Genomic DNA, 15,003 nt, shown 5'->3' on the forward strand with positions numbered 1-15,003 from the left:
AAAACCTAGGAATAACCTTGTTTCAGAAAAACCTCAAACCAGGCATTATGGAGCACCATTCTTAATAGGTGCTTATACAGTGAGTTTAATTAGAGCTCTTAGAAAGGTATAAAGTGGAAGCTGTCCTGTGCGGGATCTTTTCTTCTGAATTATTAGTGATTTATCCCTTGCCTCTGTAACCTACTATGCATGCGTACCTCTGCACAATAAGAAGGATGGAGCTGAGCTGAAGCTCTTCACCTATTTCTTTTCACTTGTCAGACTGTCACAGAGACTATGCAGATGAACAATTGCTTCCTGTTTCGGGCTAGTACCCCAAGTCAGCCCTCAGTAAGGATAAAATCTTGGGATGTCCTGTGTCCACTCTATATTAAGAGCAAGGTAAAAGTATCAACTTCTTGTGAGAGAGGAGGGAATTTATATAGCGGACACACTAGGAATAATGTCATAGTAATAACACAGTAAAGTAGGAATAGGAATAATACTGTAATTATTATTACAGAGTCTCACCCTTCATTCATGGTAGAAATTAGACAGCATAAGCTTCAGCATGTATAATACTCTGAGTTAATGTCTATGTATAAAAATTAAGACCTAAATAAGCAGATCCCAGTGAGTTTCCAGTGGACATTAATGAGAGTCAGATATTCTTTATTTTTCTGTCCTGGGCCAGACAGCTGACTAACTAGGAACAAAGGGGAATTTTGTACCACCTTCCCCTCCCTCAAACTTTAAATGACTGCATATTAGTCTGGACCTAAGCTTATAAATCAAAAACTATTCCTGTTTCTTATTAAAAACAGACTTTGCAGAGATGCTGGGTCTGTACTTTGGAGTTTGCAAGACCAAGCATACAATCTCTACAGAAGCTGTAAGGGAGTGAGACAGTTCTGAAGCAGACCAGACCAAAAAACCCCAAACAACCTGCTTAACTCCAAGTTCCATTTGAGATTCAAAGTTCACAATTCACACAGAATCCCTCACTTGGGGTACTGACTATTAAGAACACACGTACCAAGTTTCTCCTCCGCTTTTGACAATTTGCTGACTGAGCTTCCTGTCACCTAAGCTAAAAGAGGTCTGAGCTTTAAAAGCATGAGATTCAGAAAGAAGATAGCATCAGGATGCTGTTCTTACCATTCCTAGTCAGCTGCTCTGCTTTACTAACATTGTAAAAGTTTGACTATAAAGTCAAACAACTTCTGTCTTCACCTTCACAGAGATTTAAGGGAACTTACCTTATACATTTGTAATGTATCACTGTATGGGCCGTCCATCACTCAAGAGAAGTTTTTATTCAGCCACTAGGCCACTTTTCACCCAGCTTTCTGTTTGACTTCTGCAAAGAATGCATTGCTTAGTGCAACTCGAAAACTAAGCACAGTGTAAAATCATGACATACTTACACTTTGATATTTGAGAGCAGCTACAATCTTGTCCCAATATGAGAAGAATTAGGAAGCTAGAGAGACAGAGGATTTCACAGGGGTTTTTTTCTGCTCTAGCATACCCACATACAAAGAGAAATTACAGTGCTTCACCATAAAACCACCGTTTACACCTTAATATTTCCTCAGGTAATCAAACAAAAAAATATGCTGATGCTTACATGGGTGTATGGTGCCATACTGTTCAGCGCTATATTGTTCTTTGCAAGAAGAGGTTAAATCTTGCCATTAAAAAGTAACAAAACAAAAATAAATGCCATTCATACAAAGTTCAGAGCACAAAATCTAACTATTGGGGTAATGGGCTCTATAGCCTAATGGGGAATTTCTGCCCTTCATTCATCTTGGAGGAGGAGGAACCTTCTTGCTCTTCCTTTGCTTTTCTTTCATCTGCTGTAAATGAAACATGAATGGAATAGGGTTATTTTCCGTTCAGACTCCTTCAAACTCACTCAGGCCTTTCCTTGATGCTTAAGGGCTCATAAAACACCAGCTTTTCACTCTTGCTGCCACAGAAGATGCAGAATGGCATCTGTTGCCAAAGTTGGATGAGTTGTTCACATTTGACAACTGATTGGTCAAGTAAAGACTTCCCAAGGGTTTTCTTCATGTTGCAACAAAAATTTGTGAAGCAAAGGCCTCTGCAAGCATGCAACAGCTGAGAATCACATACAGTTGAAGAATCAGAAGCTGTAATCATATTTTGCTTCTCAATTTAAGTGCACATCAAGAAGCATTTTGTGAACATTGAACAGATAAGAATCCAGATGAGAATCCCACATAGATTTAGTAATAGAGAGTAGAGTCTGTTCGCACTGAAAATTATTTAATATGCAGAGCAAAGCTTGTGAAGCATGGCATAGTTACTGAGATTACCACTGACAGTGTGGGATCAATGAAGTCCCTACAATTTTTCATGATTTTTCTTGTTTCAGCAGGATTTTGCCTTCCTGTTTCCTAATGTTAATGATTCTAGAAAAGATTCAAAGTCATTAGTAGGGTCTTCAGGAGGTGCATTTGCACAGCTCATCCAGAAGTACTTAACACGGGAAACAAGAGATGCTAACTAGGCAAGTGAAAGCACAGCCAATAAGGAATAAAGCAGCCTGTAAGTGACCTCTGGTGGACATCAAGAAGAGTGTTATATTTGTTTGCTTTGTATTTCTCAGGAGATTAGTTTATCCATTTAACTAGTTTACATCCATTCAGTTGGGTATTATCTAATATTATACAATAATCAAAGACATTTTCCACTTGAACCAGAAGTATTTCATGCAAAAAATTGAAAACTAATATAGGAATGATAAAGTTTTGAATCATAAACTTTTAAAGCCTCTGTAGCAAGGATTCTTGACTGTTGCATACATACCATTAACACTATACCATTAACAAAGTGAAGATAAGGTAATCTTTCAGGCAGGATAAAACTCACAAGCAATTTCAAAGGGAACACAGTAGTCCTCTGAGGGCACATCAACTGCTCCAAGACCCACCAGCATTTCGCAGGTCAGGTGAGGTGGTGGAATCTGTTGCTTCCAGCACATGCAGGCTGCTGATCACAGCCACTCTATTCAATCGTAAGAACTTACATAGCTATGTACTACAATACAGAATATCCCCAAGGACCTTATCCTATTCCCAACTAAATTTTTTAAAAGCAAAATGTAAGCTTGGGAATTCATTTTAATCTCATGGCTTGAAGAGGCTTCCAATGCTGTGTTTGGGGGCCCATGTTTGCAGAGTGCACGTACGGCCTGAGAGACCACAAACTTTGTGCAGATCCACGTAGGACTGCAAACTCCCTTTTGGTAATTAGACTTGTTTTCCCTTCCTACTGTTTCCTAATTTCCACCTGGTGCTAAAACTCCAATAGCTTCTCACATGGGCCTAACAACAGATATGGGAGGTAGTTTGCTGCACAGAAATAACACACTGAAATTATTCCCAAGGAAAACCAGTTTGTCTTGGCAACAGTTGTCTTGGCAACTAAGTCTCCTCACAGAGGATGATGGCCACTGATCCATGAGTCATTTTTCTCGGAGACCAGAGGGCCCAGGGAATAGAGCTGCAGAGCCCCCACCAGTTGGCTTTCCCCCCTCCCTCGCATTGACAGGGAACTCCTACCAGCCAAAGACGTTAACTGAAATTCTGCCTCTTGAATATAGATGCAGGACACACTAATTACAAGGCATATTAATAGGCAGCATCCTTACAGACAGGATGGGGTTGGGGTTTTTTATTTGGTTTTTTTTTTTTTAGATAGTCGTGTTAAGGACTAGCTTAACTCTCCGCCAGGAGAGGAAGATTGCACTGGAAAAATCACAGCAGAATATAACTCAACACAGCTGTGAGTACTAAGCAGAGCACAGATAAAAATGGCAGAGCACATTTCTAAGTAGCTTTTTCCGAAGGCAGTGTGAAAGCTTTGAAGAGCTGTCCGGTTTTTGATTTCATCTCTTACGTAGAGAGTGGCACAGGTGCTCATCAGGGCTAGCACTGCTCCAGCAAGGCCGTGCTGCGCTAGTAAATGCACAGCCCCAGACCTGAGCCTAAATGAAGCCTACGGCTTGTAACAAGGAGCTCAAATGCTGGTCTTTTGCCATGGACAGCATTCCCATGTTCAGCTCTCCCCGACTGCCCGTTATAACTTGATTGCCCTTTCTGCTAACATGGCCTTACTGCAAGTTAATATCACTTTGGGACAAAGCAACATGCTACATTAATTGCTGCTCCTTCCCCTGTACAGCATATGCCTAGCACTCATCGATTAAAATGGTTACAAACACAAAAGTAAAACTGCCTCCTTTTCAGCACCATTTGCACACACACACACACCCCCCCCCGCCCCCCAGGTGTAAGAGCAGAACGTAGGAAGCCTCACTTCCCAGCCAAAGCCTGCTGTTGTCTTTTTCCCTTACACTCCCACCTCTGAGAGGCCCGAGCACAGTTTGCCTCCACACCTCCTGGAAATGTCTGAAGTCTTGGTGAGGTGAGGTGAGGTGAGGTGAGGTGAGGTGAGGTGAAGTGAGGTGAGGTGATGAGGTGAGGTGAGGTGAGGTGAGGTGAGGTGAGGTGAGGTGAGGTGAGGTGAGGCGAGGCTCGCCTCGCCTGGTCACAGCCACGGGGCTCTCGCACCAGGACAGGGGCTGCAGGGATGGCAGCTCCTCTTCACGAGGAGGACGAGCGGCCCTTTGGCCACAGAGCTGGCAGCGCCCATCCAGCCCACAGACCTGCGCTGCCTTGAAATCCTGCTGCCTAGGCAAAGCAATGAAACAGAAAGCAGCCATTTCATTTTCATGGGCTCGATATCCCTGAGCTGCCTCTCTCAAAGGACATGTGTGACTGGAGACTCTGGGCAACTGAATGACGAGCAGGGGGTTGAGTGGTGAGCAGAAACTTAAGTTACTGCAGTTTGAGATGGATCAGCTAGAAGAAACAAGAGAAGTACCTGAGCCAGTCCCAGCTCAAAAGGGCCAGCGTGAGGGCGAGCAGGGCTGCACCAGGACATCCGGGTTCAGAAACAGCAGCATCTCCAGCCGTTTCTTAGAAACTGATCTGAAAGAAACATTCCTGTTTCAGAAAACGTGACTTTGCGATAAAATTATTTCCTCCTGGAATATTTCTCATGGTTTATTTAACTTCTTTAGTCTGAACGATGCCAATCTATGCATACTAGTATTTGTTTAGTCATGAATATTTGAACACATGCATTGTCATATAGGAGGAATGCAAAAGAGTTTATTAGATGATAGCACAACCATTGCGTGAATTAATATTTGCACAAGAAGAAGAGAAAAGTTTTTCATCCCTTCTCTTTCCATTACCTGCACAGTAAACTCAAACACAGCAAAAGTTTCAGGAGCCTATTAGTCAGGTGGACTCCCAGAGACTTTCAAGGAAAGGAAAAAAGCACCTCAAGCAATAAATCAAACATCCTGAAAATGGCATAGTAAATACTTGGAGATATGTAAAATCCCACTTCTAACCTAAATGAGTAAACAACTTGAAAAAATGAGCTCAGACATAAAAAGTACGAACTGACTACAAATCAACTGCAAACACATTAAAGGCCTATATTTGTTCAAATACATTATTCATAGGAAATAATTTGAGCTGTAGTTTTATGCGATTTATGTTGCATAAACTTAAGCAAATACTTGTAACCAAAAGCCGATTTAAAGAATTAATGAGCAATTTTAAAATAAAATTCTATTACTAAATAAATTCCTCCCTGATTTGTAAAGCCATATGCTTCCTTTAGCATATATTCCAATACTTCTCTTAACAGCTGAGCCCTGTAATGTTGGGATAGTGACAAACACTTTAGGTCTGATCAAGTTCTTGCTAAACAGGACTGGTGTGAGGTAATGGGGGAGAAACCATTGGTTTTGAAACATTCTTAAGGTATTTAAGGTTCAACAGCAACATGAGCCAATTGTATGTTTATGCTAAACAGCTACTTTTCTTCTCCAGGATCAAAATTTCAGATTGTTTAGTAAACAAATGTAGAGGAAGAATGCACTTTTTCAACTCTACTAAAGCACTTGCATTGTCCGTCGCCGCACTCTTTTGGACATTAAATTTAGTGATGAACATCTCAGGCTAAGAAGTATTGCAATATAATGTGGTACATCTGCACTGTTTGAATTGATGTACCATACTGGCAGTGTTACCGTGCTTTTTAGTAACTATAAGCAATTGGGAAATTCAGATTCCACATGCCTTTTAGACAGCTGTCTCAAAAATTTTTTCTATATGCTCTGCCAGAACTATGTCATTTTCAGTAAAAAGAATCTTTCAACAAGAAGACAGTTAGTTGGGTGTGGTTTTTTCTTTTTTTTAATACCTTGGATCTCCTTTCCCTCAATGCCTCCTTCCCTTCTCTGCTGACAAAATATCTCCAGTACGGGCACAGAAAAGCATGCCCACACACCCAACTTCTCTGAATTCAGTGCTAGCTATGGAAAAGCGTGAAGAGTGGCCTTAATTTGCACTAACTTCACAGCACTAACTCCACACTCATCTGCACTAACTCTGAACTAAATGTGTATATTATGCTGAAGCAATATCAAAGGAACACAAGACTTATTTAATGACTAAATAATACACATTTATGTATCCTGAATAAAACCAATGTAATAAAACAGTAGCTAGCGTCACTCTCAGTTTTGTGTGACCTTTTGCACTGAATTTAAATTGCCTGATCTTTATAGAATTTAAGGTAGACTTCAAATATGTGTATTTCTATGCCAAATCCATTTCCATGTGTCGTGGTTTCAGCCCGGCCGGTAACAAAGGACCACGCAGCTGCTCGCTCACTCCTCCGCCCCCCTCCGGTGGGATGGGGAGGAGACGGAGGAGAGAAAAGGAAAAGAAACTGGAACCTCGAGGGTTGAGATAAAGGCAGTTTACTGGGACAAACACAAAAGAGATTACAACAACAACAACGGCACTAATGAAAAAAAGTATACAAAAAGAGTGATGCACAGTGCAACTGCTCACCACCCGGGACCCGACGCTCCGCCACTTCCCCCACCGAAAAAACAGAGACCACCCCCCGGCCCGCTCCCCATTTATATACTGGGCAGGATGTCACATGGTATGGAATAGCTCCTTGGCTAGTTCAGGTCAGCTGCCCCGGCTATGCCCCCACCTCCCAGGTTCCTGTAAAAATTAACTCTATCCCAGCTGAACCCAGGACATTATCCACCCCTTATTCTATACCATCTACATCATGCCCAGATCTTACTTTTTAAATTTTTTTCCAATCAACCACTACAACTTTCCTTGTCTTATATATAAGTATATGGACTCCACCCCCTGACCTCGCACACACACACACGGTGTTCCTTTAGCCTATGGGCTATCCCTCTAATGTGTCCATCAATTTTGGGGCTCTATCTGTTGTAACAGTTCTTCAGGATAAGAGAGAGATGGTGTGAGATGTTGGGTTGTTGTACGCTGCCTCTGGAACTTGTGGCTAGTACATTTGGTGCAACTCATGCCCCTGGTCTGCAGGTCGAAGATGTTGATCTTGAGGAAATTGGTGGGTGCCAGTTCAAGTTCTATCGCTGTTGTACTTGGCTCAGTTTCAAAAGTCCATCCTGTAGTCATTTGGATAATTCTCACAATAATACCCTTGATATGGCATATAGACACTATAGATACAATGACATGCATTGGCAGGTTATTTAGCAGTTAAATATCATACAGCCCAATTCACTGGCTATTCTCTCCCAAAATCAAATCTCCCTGAGGTACACATCGAACCTCCCCATCCTTCTGCATCACCCACCAGGTGTACCCAGGTCCTTGAGCAAAAACAACCCCTTGAATGGGTTTGCTTCTGCTTGAGGGAGGACTAACCCAGACTGTCTTTCCTAACATACTCCTCATGCGCACTACAGGGACTTTATCCCCTTCTACAGTATGTGGATCTCTTGGTTGGGCGGGGCCAGCCCGATTGGCGGATCCTCTAGTATTAACTAACCAGGTGGCTTTTGTTAAATGTGTATCCCAATGCTTGAAAGTTCCACCCCCCATCGCTCTCAATGTAGTTTTCAGCAGTCCATTGTACCGTTCAATTTTTCCGGAGGCTGGTGCGTGATAAGGGATGTGATACACCCACTCAATGCCATGTTCTTTGGCCCAGGTGTCTACGAGGTTGTTTCGGAAGTGAGTCCCGTTGTCCGACTCGATTCTTTCTGGGGTGCCGTGTTGCCATAAAATTTTCTCTTCAAGGCCCAGGATAGTGTTCTGGGCAGTGGCATGGGACACAGGGTATGTTTCCAGCCACCCAGTGGTTGCTTCCACCATTGTAAGCACATGGCACTTGCCTTGGCGTGTTCGTGGGAGTGTGATATAGTCAATCTGCCAGGCCTCCCACTGTTTATATTTCAGCCATCGTCCTCCATGCGACAGGGGTTTTTGCCGCTTGGCTTGCTTAATTGCAGCACATGTTTCACATTCATGGATGACCTGTGAGATAGTGTCCATGGTCAAGTCCACCCCTCGATCTCGAGCCCATCTATATGTTGCATCTCTTCCCTGATGGCCTGAGGTATCGTGGGCCCACTGAGCCATAAATAGCTCACCCCTACGTTGCCAGTCCAGGTCCACCTGAGACACTTCAATCTTGGCGGCCTGATCTGCCTGGTGGTTGTTTTGATGTTCTTCAGTGGCTCGACTCTTGGGTACGTGAGCATCTACGTGACGTACTTTTACCACTAGCTTCTCTATCCGAACAGCGATATCTTGCCACAGTGCGGCAGCCCAGATGGGTTTACCTCTGCGCTGCCAATTGCCCTTCTTCCATTGCTGTAGCCACCCCCATAGGGCATTTGCCACCATCCACGAGTCAGTATAGAGATAGAGCACTGGCCACTTTTCTCTTTCAGCAATGTCTAACGCTAGCTGGATGGCTTTCACCTCTGCAAACTGACTCGATTCACCTTCTCCTTCAGCAGTTTCTGCGACTAGTCGTGTAGGACTCCATACAGCAGCCTTCCACCTTCGATGTTTTCCCACAATGCGACAGGACCCATCAGTGAACAGGGCATATTGCCTCTCATTTTCTGGCAGTTTATTATACAGCGGGGCTTCTTCGGCCCGTGTCACCTCTTTCTCTGGCGACATTCCAAAATCTTTGCCTTCTGGCCAGTCCGTGATCACTTCTAACATTCCTGGGCGACCGGGGTTTCCTATGCGAGCTCGCTGTGTGATCAGTGCGATCCACTTACTCCACGTGGCGTCAGTCGCGTGATGCGTAGAGGAAACTTTCCCTTTGAACATCCAGCCCAGCACTGGCAGTCGAGGTGCTAAGAAGAGCTGTGTTTCAGTACCAACCACTTCTGAGGCGGCTCGAACTCCTTCATATGCTGCCAAGATCTCTTTTTCAGTTGGAGTATAGCGAGCCTCGGATCCTCGATATCCCCGACTCCAAAACCCCAGAGGTCGGCCACGGGTCTCCCCAGGTGCTTTCTGCCAAAGGCTCCAGGTAGGGCCATTCTCCCCAGCTGCAGTGTAGAGCATATTTTTAATATCTTGTCCTGTCCGGACTGGCCCAAGAGCTACTGCGTGAACAATCTCCTGCTTAATCTGTTCAAAGGCTTGTCGTTGCTCAGGCCCCCATTTAAAATCATTCTTCTTCCGAGTAACTTGGTAGAGAGGGCTTACAATTTGACTGTAATTTGGAATATGCATTCTCCAAAAACCCACAACACCTAAGAAAGCCTGTGTTTCCTTTTTATTAGTCGGTGAGGACATAGCTGCTATTTTGTTGATGACGTCCACAGGGATCTGACGACGCCCATCTTGCCATTTTACTCCTAAGAACTGGATCTCCTGCGCAGGTCCCTTGACCTTACTTTCTTTTATGGCAAAACCAGCCTTCAAAAGGACTTGGATTATTTTCTTCCCTTTCTCAAAAACTTCTTCTGCCGTGTTGCCCCATACGATGATGTCATCAATATATTGCAGGTGCTCTGGAGCTTCACCTTTTTCTAGTGCAGCCTGGATCAGTCCATGACAAATGGTGGGGCTGTGTTTCCACCCCTGGGGCAGTCGATTCCAGGTGTACTGGACGCCCCTCCAAGTGAAAGCAAACTGAGGCCTGCACTCCGCTGCCAAGGGAATGGAGAAAAATGCATTAGCAATGTCAATTGTGGCATACCACTTAGCTGCCTTTGATTCCAGTTCATATTGAAGCTCTAACATATCTGGCACAGCAGCGCTTAGCGGTGGCGTGACTTCATTCAGCCCACGATAATCTACTGTTAGTCGCCATTCCCCATTGGATTTCTGCACGGGCCATATGGGACTATTAAAGGGTGAGTGAGTCTTGCTGATCACTCCTTGGCTCTCCAGTTGGCAAATCAGCTTATGGATTGGGATCAGGGAGTCTCGGTTGGTGCGATATTGTCGCCGGTGCACCGTCGTGGTAGCAATTGGCACCTGTTGTTCTTCAACCTTCAGCAACCCCACAACCGAAGGGTCTTGGGAGAGACCCGGCAGGGTAGACAGCTGTTCAATCTCCTCCGTCTCCAATGCAGCTATACCAAAGGCCCAACGGTACCCTTTTGGGTCCTTGAAATACCCCCTCCTGAGATAATCTATACCAAGGATGCACGGGGCCTCTGGGCCAGTCGCAATGGGGTGTTTATGCCACTCATTCCCGGTTAGACTCATTTCAGCTTCCAATACGGTTAGCTCTTGGGATCCCCCTGTCACACCAGAGATACAGATGGGTTCTGCCCCTTTATAACTAGATGGCATTAGGGTACATTGTGCACCAGTGTCCACTAGAGCCTTATATTCCTGTGGGTCTGATGTGCCAGGCCATCGAATCCACACTGTCCAGTAGACTCGGTTGTCCCTCTCCTCCACCTGGCTGGAGGCAGGGCCCCTCTAATCCTGGTTAGAACATCCGTTACTCACTTTCTGCACACGTAAATCGGAAGTCCCTTCAAGGGGATCAGAAATGAGATCAGCCCATCTACTGCGTCTGGGGGACTGCTCACGGGAAACTGGAGCAGCAGTTTTCCAAGAATTCTCTTTTCTGGTTGCTTTTTCTCGCAACTCCTGTACCCGTGCATCCAAGACTGAAGTGGGTTTTCCATCCCACTTCCTCATGTCCTCTCCATGGTCACGCAGGTAAAACCACAGGTTAGCCCGTCGAGTGTACTTTCTCTCTCCTCTCTCTTGGGCAGAGGAACGCTTACTCCCAATAACTGCGATGCGGGCCTGTACAGGTGAGGAGGAGGACAGATCCACTTTGAATTGCTGGAACTCTCGGGACAACTCCTCCACAGCTGAGACACAGGCCCGTAGGGAGGAAGAGAGACTTCCTTCGTATTGCCGGAGTTGGACAGCCAATTCGTCCACCGTTTGTCCATAGCCTTCTCTCCAGGACATTACTGCCAATGAGTTGGCATAGGTTGGTGGTGCACTTCGTAGAAACTTCCGCCACATGGGTTGTGTGCATTGGACTTCATCTGGATCTGTGGGTGACTGCGCATTTTCTGGATCATTGTAAATCACCTCCAGCACGGCTAATTCTCTCAGGTACTGAATACCTCTCTCCATGGTGGTCCACTTGCCTTGGTGACATGTAACTTCATCCCTGAAGGGGTATCTTTCCTTTACACCTAACAAAAGTCGCCTCCAGAGGCTGAGGACTTGTGTTTTTCTCCCAATCGCCTTGTCGATGCCCCCTTCCCTAGACAGAGATCCCAGCTGCTTGGCTTCCTTACCCTCTAATTCCACACTACTAGCCCCGCTATCCCAGCATCGGAGCAGCCAGGTAACAATGTGCTCACCTGGGTGGCGGCTAAAATCTTTTCGCATGTCACGCAACTCACTCATGGATAGAGATCGGGTAATTATTTCAGGTTCTGCCTCTACCTCCTGTTCTCGCGATGACCCTGGTTCATCTTCATCTCTCGCTAAGCGAACTGATTTCTTTGTGTGTTTCTTTTTCTGTACAGGGGCGACTGATACTGGCACAGGCTGGTTCTCTGGTTCGGCTGCAGTGTCTGTCACCGGGGTAGGGGTAGTCATGGTACCTGTTGTCGTGGTAGGGGCAGCCACGGTGCTTGTTGTCGGAGTAGGGGCAGCCACGGTGTCTGTTGTCAGGGTTTGGGTAGCCACGGTACATGTTGTCCTGTTTTCCATCTTTTCCCCCTTTTCCCCCCGAGGGTGCTGCATAATATCAAGCAGTGTTTGGTAGATATTGGCCAGAGCCCAGCACAGTGCAGCGAGTTGTATGTCTTTGGAATAGCCACAGCATTTTTCTTTCAAATATTCTGTCACTTCATAAGGGTTCTGTAGTTGTTCGGGAGTGAACTTCCAAGTCACTGGCGGTGAGAAGTTCTCTAGATACTTGCCCATATGCTCCCACATGCCGTGCCACCCATGAGTATCCAGCTTTGGGGGAGATCTCTGAGTGGTACTCTTAAAGAGCGTTTTTGTAGCCCTAAACAAGACCTGAAACATATTCAGGAGGCATAGCACTAACAGCACACTGGCTTGCGCATCCCAAGGATATTCAAAATTCTCAAAAGCTGTTGTAATTAGTCGGAAGGAGAAGAGGGAGGTGAACGGACGGGGGGAGGTATCCCCCCCTAATTTCCCCATGGATTGGGTGTAATTACCAATAAAATCCGACAGAAGGCGCCCAAAGTATGGAAATGATATCACTGCCTCATACAGATACCAGCTTAACCTCATGACCAGTGATGTAATCATTTCATAAGTCGACATTGCCCAGTACAGCAAAATGATAATCCCAATCACTCTCCCAGAGGTGAGATACGCAACTACAGGCAATACATAGAGCATATAAGAGCTTACAAAACGCCACCATGTAAACAAATGAAACAACATTGTGACTAACATCTATATATCTAAGAAATGCGTTTGGCAAATTTGTTTCAACACGCTCTGGCCAGATCTGTCGTTATCTCAACCCTTCTGCCCCACGTTGGGCGCCAAAAAGGACTGTCGTGGTTTCAGCCCGGCCGGTAACAAAGGACCACGCAGCCGCTCGCTCACTCCTCCGCCCCCCTCCGGTGGGATGGGGAGGAGACGGAGGAGAGAAAAGGAAAAGAAACTGGAACCTCGAAGGTTGAGATAAAGGCAGTTTACTGGGACAAACACAAAAGAGATTACAACAGCAACAACGGCACTAATGAAAAAAAGTATACAAAAAGAGTGATGCACAGTGCAACTGCTCACCACCCGGGACCCGACGCTCCGCCACTTCCCCCACCGAAAAAACAGAGACCACCCCCCGGCCCGCTCCCCATTTATATACTGGGCAGGATGTCACATGGTATGGAATAGCTCCTTGGCTAGTTCAGGTCAGCTGCCCCGGCTATGCCCCCACCTCCCAGGTTCCTGTAAAAATTAACTCTATCCCAGCTGAACCCAGGACACCATGTCATTCCAGTAATCACTCCCTCACTATTTTCTGGTGTTCTTTGGGACATTCTTTTGTTAATTATTCTGTAATTTCTTATATTATATAGAAGCCTTAGTAAACCAGATGCTTTTGAATTGCTGGAGATAATGGGGAATATCTACAAATGAACACCTCCTCCAATTATTACCCACCAAAAATTATCACCCAGAGGAAAGAACTAGTCTGGCTTCAACAGTTAGCTGACTTTTAAAATCTGAATGTAATTAAAGTGCATATGCTGCTTGACCAACAGTTGAGGCACTGTAAAGCTTTCCATTGACTTTTTGGACTGTGGATTAAGCACATATCAGGGATAATGTTGAACTAAACAAAAAAATCAAACATCTAATATTTGCAAAGAAATTAAATACTTGCAATAACTACTTTGTACAGTAGTTCCTATCACCTACTTTCCACTAATATTTTACAAGTTCTCTTGTATTCACTTTGTCACACATAAACATGAATTGTACAAATAACTTCCTTAATAGGAAGTTTTCACTTACTCATCTTCTTTACTTCAAAACCACTTTTAAGGTCATGGGGCAGATGCCATTTTGCAGATTGAACCTGCTTAGAGAAACGCTCCGAACTTTACTTGCTTCTTTGAGACACATCCATAGGCTGTTACATAGTAGGTGGACAGTAATACAGAACAAGTTGTTTCTCCCCAGTGTCTCCCCTGGACCTGACTCTTTTGAATACAAGGACAACAGAGATGAAGTTTTGCCTTTTGTAAATGTCACGCACAATTTCCCCACATTAGGGATGGAAACCAAAATGGACCCCCTCTTTTTTTAATTTTTTGTTTCCTTTTGTTTTAAACCCCCTCCCCACAGTTTGGCTAATTTATGGCACCAGCCAAACAACTAGCTGTTGTCATTAATCTTTAATAGCATTACTACTCATTAGAAATCAAAGCTGTTGCATTTGTAGAGTATCTTTCCACAAAATGTGTCTCGGTATTTGAAAAATAATGGGGAATGAATCCTAACTGCTCTTAAAAGGTAGCTGCCAGAAATCTGGATGTTATCAAGATTTTCCAGACCCAGGACTTTGAAACGCTAGACCTTTCCAAAGAGGCTGAGCCAAAAATATCTTGATATGTTGACAGAAATGTAAAAATGGGTTTGTTAATGTGTTCCGACAGCACCCCTTAGCTCTCAAATACCTCTCAGTCATGTCCCATCCAACAGGAGGGTTGCAGCTCCAGTGCAATAAGAATGACTGTTACTCTCATTCACTCACTTCTTTCATATAGTCTGAATAATGTTTACATGACCAGTTGTTTGAATACAAACTATAATGCAAAGTGAGCTATATCATAGAACAGGATCTTCTGGCACAGACTATTTTCTGTCAGTAATTTCTCCAGTAGATGGGCAATGTCTACACCATTAAGTATCTGGAGCTCCTTTTTGCTACAGCCCAAAGACATGTGTCATCTTTTTGAAAAGTCTGGTACCCCAAAGTTTTCATTGACCTCAATGAGAGCTGTGGGTTTCCAGAATTTTTGAAAACTTACCCACTTTTTAAAGAAGCCTAATTTTAACATGTTGGTTTAAATAGCAAGTCTATCTACAGACATAATTCTGA

The sequence above is a fragment of the Accipiter gentilis genome, chromosome 9 (assembly GCF_929443795.1).
Source record: "Accipiter gentilis chromosome 9, bAccGen1.1, whole genome shotgun sequence".
Taxonomy (NCBI): Eukaryota; Metazoa; Chordata; class Aves; order Accipitriformes; family Accipitridae; genus Astur; species Astur gentilis.